Genomic DNA, 5,751 nt, shown 5'->3' with positions numbered 1-5,751 from the left:
CAAGACAAGGTCCTCCACCAGGACGTCTGTAGACAAATCTGCGGAGTTCTCCGGAACACCCACGATGCGGACGTTGTTGCGTCTGGCCCGGCTCTCGAAATCATCCAGCCGACGGGCAAACAGGTCATTGGACGTCCGGAGATTGCGGACTTCGGTCTGGAGATCCGAGACATTCGTGGTCAGGCTCGCAGTCTTGATATCGAGGGACTTGACCCGCTCATTGGTCTTCCCCAAGTCCGCCCTGATGAGACTGACTTCGATCACCACCGTGTCTATCTTAGCAGCCAGGATTTCATACTGCTGACCCATAGTAGTCCGAACACTTGCAATGGCGCCCATAACATCCTTCAAAGTTGGCTCCTCAGTTTCAGGAGCACCATCACTAGTTTCCTCGAGGACCTTACTCGATCCACCCGGGGATCCCTTCGGGCGAGTAAAGCGATCAATAGTCTGGGATTGGGCAACCCCTCCTCGGGATGGGCCTCTGGTGGTACGCTTCTCGACATCCGCCTTGCCCGCCCTGATGGGCGACGAGCTCTGACGGAACCTTTGGGATCTGGTCAGAATGATTACCGTCGTGGCAAGCCTGTAGAGGCGAGAGGGCAAGGATCCAAAGCCGGCGTAGGATTGGCAGCAGAATCAGGGTAGACGCGCCGATCGGCAGGAAGTCGCCGTCTGCAATGACCAAAAGCGAAACCGAAAGTACCACAGGGGCAGCGGAGCTGTCGCACCAGCCGTTGTTGTTCAATTGCCACCTGGGTACCTCGGGGACTCAAGCCCCGGGATGGTCTTCGGTATAGGCCGCAAAGTTCAAAGTGCAGTAAGTCCGGTTCCCGGCGGCCAATTCGATTTTCAAAAAAAGTGTGTGCATCAGCAGGGAATAAGCGATAAGTACCCGTCGTCCAAATCAGGATTATTTACAGGATAGATGCGGGAGGCGGAAAGGGTCTCGGGAGCCCTGTGCTCACGCGTCCATCTTGGATACGCGCGAAGCTCCTACTCTTCAAAAATATCTTGAGTCATGTCTAGACACTGAATCATTCACTATACTAGGTGATTTTACTTTCCATTTGGAACACAATAATAATCCTGATACTGCCAGTTTATTAGATAAACTGGCTAGTTTTGGACTAACTCTAATCTAACTCAAATTGTCTGCGAGCCTACGCATCTAGCAGACACTAGATGGTATTTGTACCAATAACCCTCTTATTGAAGTTAAGAAAGTCTGCCCCATACCATGGTCTGACCATTCCGCGGTGCATTTCATGATCACACAAGCGACATTAAACGGTGGGCGGAGGATTAGATCCCCAGCCGTTAAATATCGTGCCTGGAAGGCAGTCAGCAAAAATTACTTTATGTCAGCACTAAGCAAAAGGCCTACAATTCCTACTGACTCTAATCAAGCTGCAACAGTCTTCCATAATTGGCTTAATAAAGCAGCAAATATTGTTGCACCAGAAGTGATGTTGTGTTCTAGATGCAAAAAGGCCTCATCCCCCTGGTACTCTGCAGATCTCAAATCAGCTAAAATTAAGTGCAGACAAAAAGAACGTATCTTGAGATCCCAATATAATATTGCACAAAGGAAAGATTACTGTGCTGCTCTTGAAGAATATAAGATCGCAATTACACATGCCAAAATTGCCTATTTCATCACCAAAATCCAGGAGGCTACGAACTCTCCAAAATAACTGTTTCTAACGGTTTCTGCATTATTGAGGTGTCCGCAGGACACAAGGTTTACACCAGATCAAAAGTTTGTAGACAAGCTGGCAGGTTTTTTTCAAAGCAAGGTCCAGTCTGTGTACAATGACCTCCTAAATTTGGTTAAGGACAGAGCGAGTTATGTTCCAGCTCAGCCTGAGGTCAAGGTCTCTCATTGTGGCCTATCGCAATTTCCTTTCTTAGCAGAGTACAAAATGGCTGACCTGTTGTTAAAAATCAAATCAGGTTCTCCCCTCGACCCGTGCCCTCCGTATATATTACATCTGGCTCCACATGAGATATGCACTTTGCTATCCCCCATACTAAATCAAACTTTGATTTCTGGAGTTTTTCCTGCGACCTGGAAAAAAGCTTGCATCGTCCTCTTCTAAAAAAATCCCAAGCTGGATCCCCTAGACGAGAAAAACTATTGTCCCATCTCCTGTTTGCCTCTGCCTGCCAAAGTTCTTGATAAGGCTTGAACTTAGAACTAACATCATATTTAGAGACTAACAACATCCTTGATGCCACTCAACATGGCTTCAGGTCACTACGTTCTAAGGAGACAGCCTTGATCATGGCAGCAGAGGAAATACGAAGGTGATGGATGACGGAGAAAGGGCCACTCTGGTCCTGCTTGATTTAACAGCAGCCTTTGATACTGTGAATCACGCGGTATTAATACAAAGCTACAGGATGTAGGTATCAGTGGTACAGCTCTTGCCCTCCTCTCCTCATTTCTATCGTCTAGGCAACAAGTGATCTTTTGGGATGGATACCAGTCTGAGGAGTTCACACTCCCCGGCGGAGTCCCACAAGGCTCGGCTTTATCCCCTACGCTTTTTAATATATATGTAGCCCCTCTTGCTAAACTAATAAAAAGTTACGGCTTTTCACTGGTGTCATATGCTGACAACACGCAGCTTATAGTGTCCGTAACACAGTCAGTGGATACTACGGCAGCCCAATTCTGTAAATGCACTTCTGCCTGATGACTTGGAAGAACTCTAACTTCTTAAAGTTGAACGCAGACAAAAACAAAGTGATAGAGTTTGGTCAGAAAATCTCAATCTGGAACCATCTCTGGTGGCCAACTGCAGCCGGTATCTGCCCCGCTCCGGTTAACAAAGCCAGGAACCTCTGTCTTATGTTTGATAAAGACCTCTCCTAGGACCCTCAGATCAACCAAGTTACATCAGCCTGTTTTTTCATGTTGAAAGGCCTGAGGAAGAGTCTTCCATTCATTCCTTTCGCCCTGAGGAAAACAGTGGTAGTAGCCACAATACTATCTAGAATTGACTATCGCAACGCTCTCTATTTGTGAGCAGGTGCTGCCCAATTTGCTAAGCTTCAGTCAATTCAGAAGGCGCCAGCTAGAGTTCTGCTTAATTTACCCAAACACCACCCTACGTCGACCAGTATAAAACAACTTCACTGGCTTCCAGTCCAACGACATGTTGATTTTAAGACGCTATGTCTGGTGCATAAAGCCTTGTTTGGGGGTAGGGCCAAGAATGTGCAATCCTTGTTTTCCCGTTATGTACCATTACGGCCTTTAACGTATGCCTCTCTTGGCTTGGTACAACTCCCAAAGATAAAGAGAGCAAGGTGCGGAGGAAAACGTTTTCCTTCTTGGCATCCAAACTCTGGAACTCGCTGCTCACACACTTGAGACTGCTACCAAATAGATCTGTCTTCAGGAAGGAAATTAAAACATGGCTCTTCTCCCAACCCTAAACATGTCAGCCATCATGTTCATCACATCACCCAGCGCCAAGACACCTCGGCAGTAGTGCGCTCTATAAATACCTTCAGTCAGTCAGTCAGTCATTTAAGAGAGCGGGATATAAGAAAATAATCTATACAAGAAGCTGATTGAAATCAACGAGAAAAACAGGTATATTATGAAAGTCACGGAGGAGCAATTTGCCATGCATAGGTCAATTGGTAATCCTGCTTCATTACATCTAACACTTTTCTAGTACACGGCGTCAACTGTTTTTTGTTTTATTCGAAGTATCTCTTACTAAGCCCTGAATAAAATTAAAATCCTCCCCAATGATTATAGGGCCCATTGCTCCCATAGCCAAATCGTTAATCTGCACAATTGCATTAGTATTGTCCACTATTGGGGCATAGTAGTTCACCAAATTGAAAGGGCTACCGTTCACCCTGACTGTAATCCAGATGCATCCTGAGTAATCTTCCACACTACCTCTTGCCCAAAATTAATCGTTACACACTTACCGCCAAACCAGCTGAAGCAAAATATGCTTTAGAATACTATTTAGGGTAAAAGCTTTGGTCTATTAGTTTAAGATGGGTTTCCAGGAGAAATAAAACTAGTGGGGAAAAAAAGAAGTTAGCCACCTAATTAGACCACCATATTTGTGCTTATTAGACATTCTATTTACATTACATGATTTTATTCCATCTTTAAGACCCATTGCCCCAGTAACCTTATTTTACTTGAACCCTCTTTTTAAAACAAAATCTTCTCAAAGTAACATTGCCCCCTATGATTCTGTTCATTTTTACTGGATGTGCTCTCCCCCACCCAAGACACCCCAATCCCAAGTGAGAGGGAAATGGCCTACAATACCCCTCTCACAGTGATAATCGCCCTTCCTGGGTGCCATGGTGGTTCGTCCTGGGTGTTTAAACCATCCCCTATCCCCAGCATCAAAACATTCATTATAGTCTTCCATTTCCACCTCCAGCAACTCCTGGGCTTCATCTAAGTTAGCAAATATGTGAAACTGTCCTTTCACCTGAACCTTTAATTTAGACTTTTGAGCAATTGCCACCTGTGCACCCTGTGCTTTAAACAAGTATAACAACCTTACAAATTCCTTCCTATGGTGCGCTGCCACCACCGCCATATTGGAAAAATACAACAGCAAGGTACTTCATAAGTAGAGAATTGTTTCTTTTGAAAGGCTCTTTCCAGAATCTGCTATTTTATATGAAAGTCAGCAAAATTTACCAGAATCGTCCATGGCTGTTTTGAGCTTGACTGAGCTGGGACCCTGTGTGCCGGTGTAATTGTGAGATCACCGGAAAATACTTAGGTAGACCATTTTTCTTAATAAATGTCTCAACTCATTAAAGGACCTGCAGTTCTACGCATCCTACTGGAACTCCCACCATTTGGAGCGGTGTGAATGATTTTCCACCTCATCGATTTTATTTTCAAGTGAAGATTTTTCCTTCATCGCTAGGTTGACTTGTTGTTGCATGACATTCACCAGCTCCTCTAGCTGCTAGATCCTTGACTCAGCCATCTGCATTCTTGCAGGAAAACTAGCCACTGCTTCTTAAATTTTAGATAATCGTTGGAGCAGGGATGCTATTTCACTTGCTTGTGTTGCTTTTAATTCTCTAATTTAATCTAGAATAAGGTTCAGGTCCCACTGCACAATAGCCTCCTCTCCTTTCTGCCGTTCTAAAAGATGTATCTTCTGGGATCCAACTGTTTCCGGAACATGAGTCTGCAACTGATCTTGCAGGCCCAAATTCAAGACCACTGTAGAAGACAGAGACTGAACTGTCAACAAAGATTGATTATGAACAGCAGGGGATTGCTGAATACTATTGTCCTGCAACTGAATTGTCTGCTTTGGACTCTCATGAGACTGTGCATTTAAAGGAAGCCCTGAATCAGGATGAACGGAAGGTCCCTGAGAAACAAGCGATATTGCTTTCCCTTTTGTAAAGAGCGGGAACTCTTATGACTTGCCTTGGGCCAAGCCACTACTTGCTTCATTAATATTCACCTGTGGTACGTTTTTTGTCTTTGTCAACCTTTTTGATTTACTCCTTTTCCTTGTCTTCTGCTGCCCTGCTATTCTCTACACAGGAATTTGTTTTTTCCCTTTGTGTGTGGGATACATCCGCCAAATCTCCTTCTGCTGCCAGTGGCTTTTTGTGGGGCACTTTCCAGGGAGGCCCCATTAAATCCAGCCTCTGCACGATTTTACAATAAGTCCTCCTCCAAACTCAGAGAGCCTGACGTTAGCACTGATACTTGATGTGATTTTA

The sequence above is a fragment of the Lissotriton helveticus genome, chromosome 1_1 (assembly GCF_964261635.1).
Source record: "Lissotriton helveticus chromosome 1_1, aLisHel1.1, whole genome shotgun sequence".
In the NCBI taxonomy this organism is placed as follows: Eukaryota; Metazoa; Chordata; class Amphibia; order Caudata; family Salamandridae; genus Lissotriton; species Lissotriton helveticus.
Note: the sequence above shows the minus strand (reverse complement) of the source record.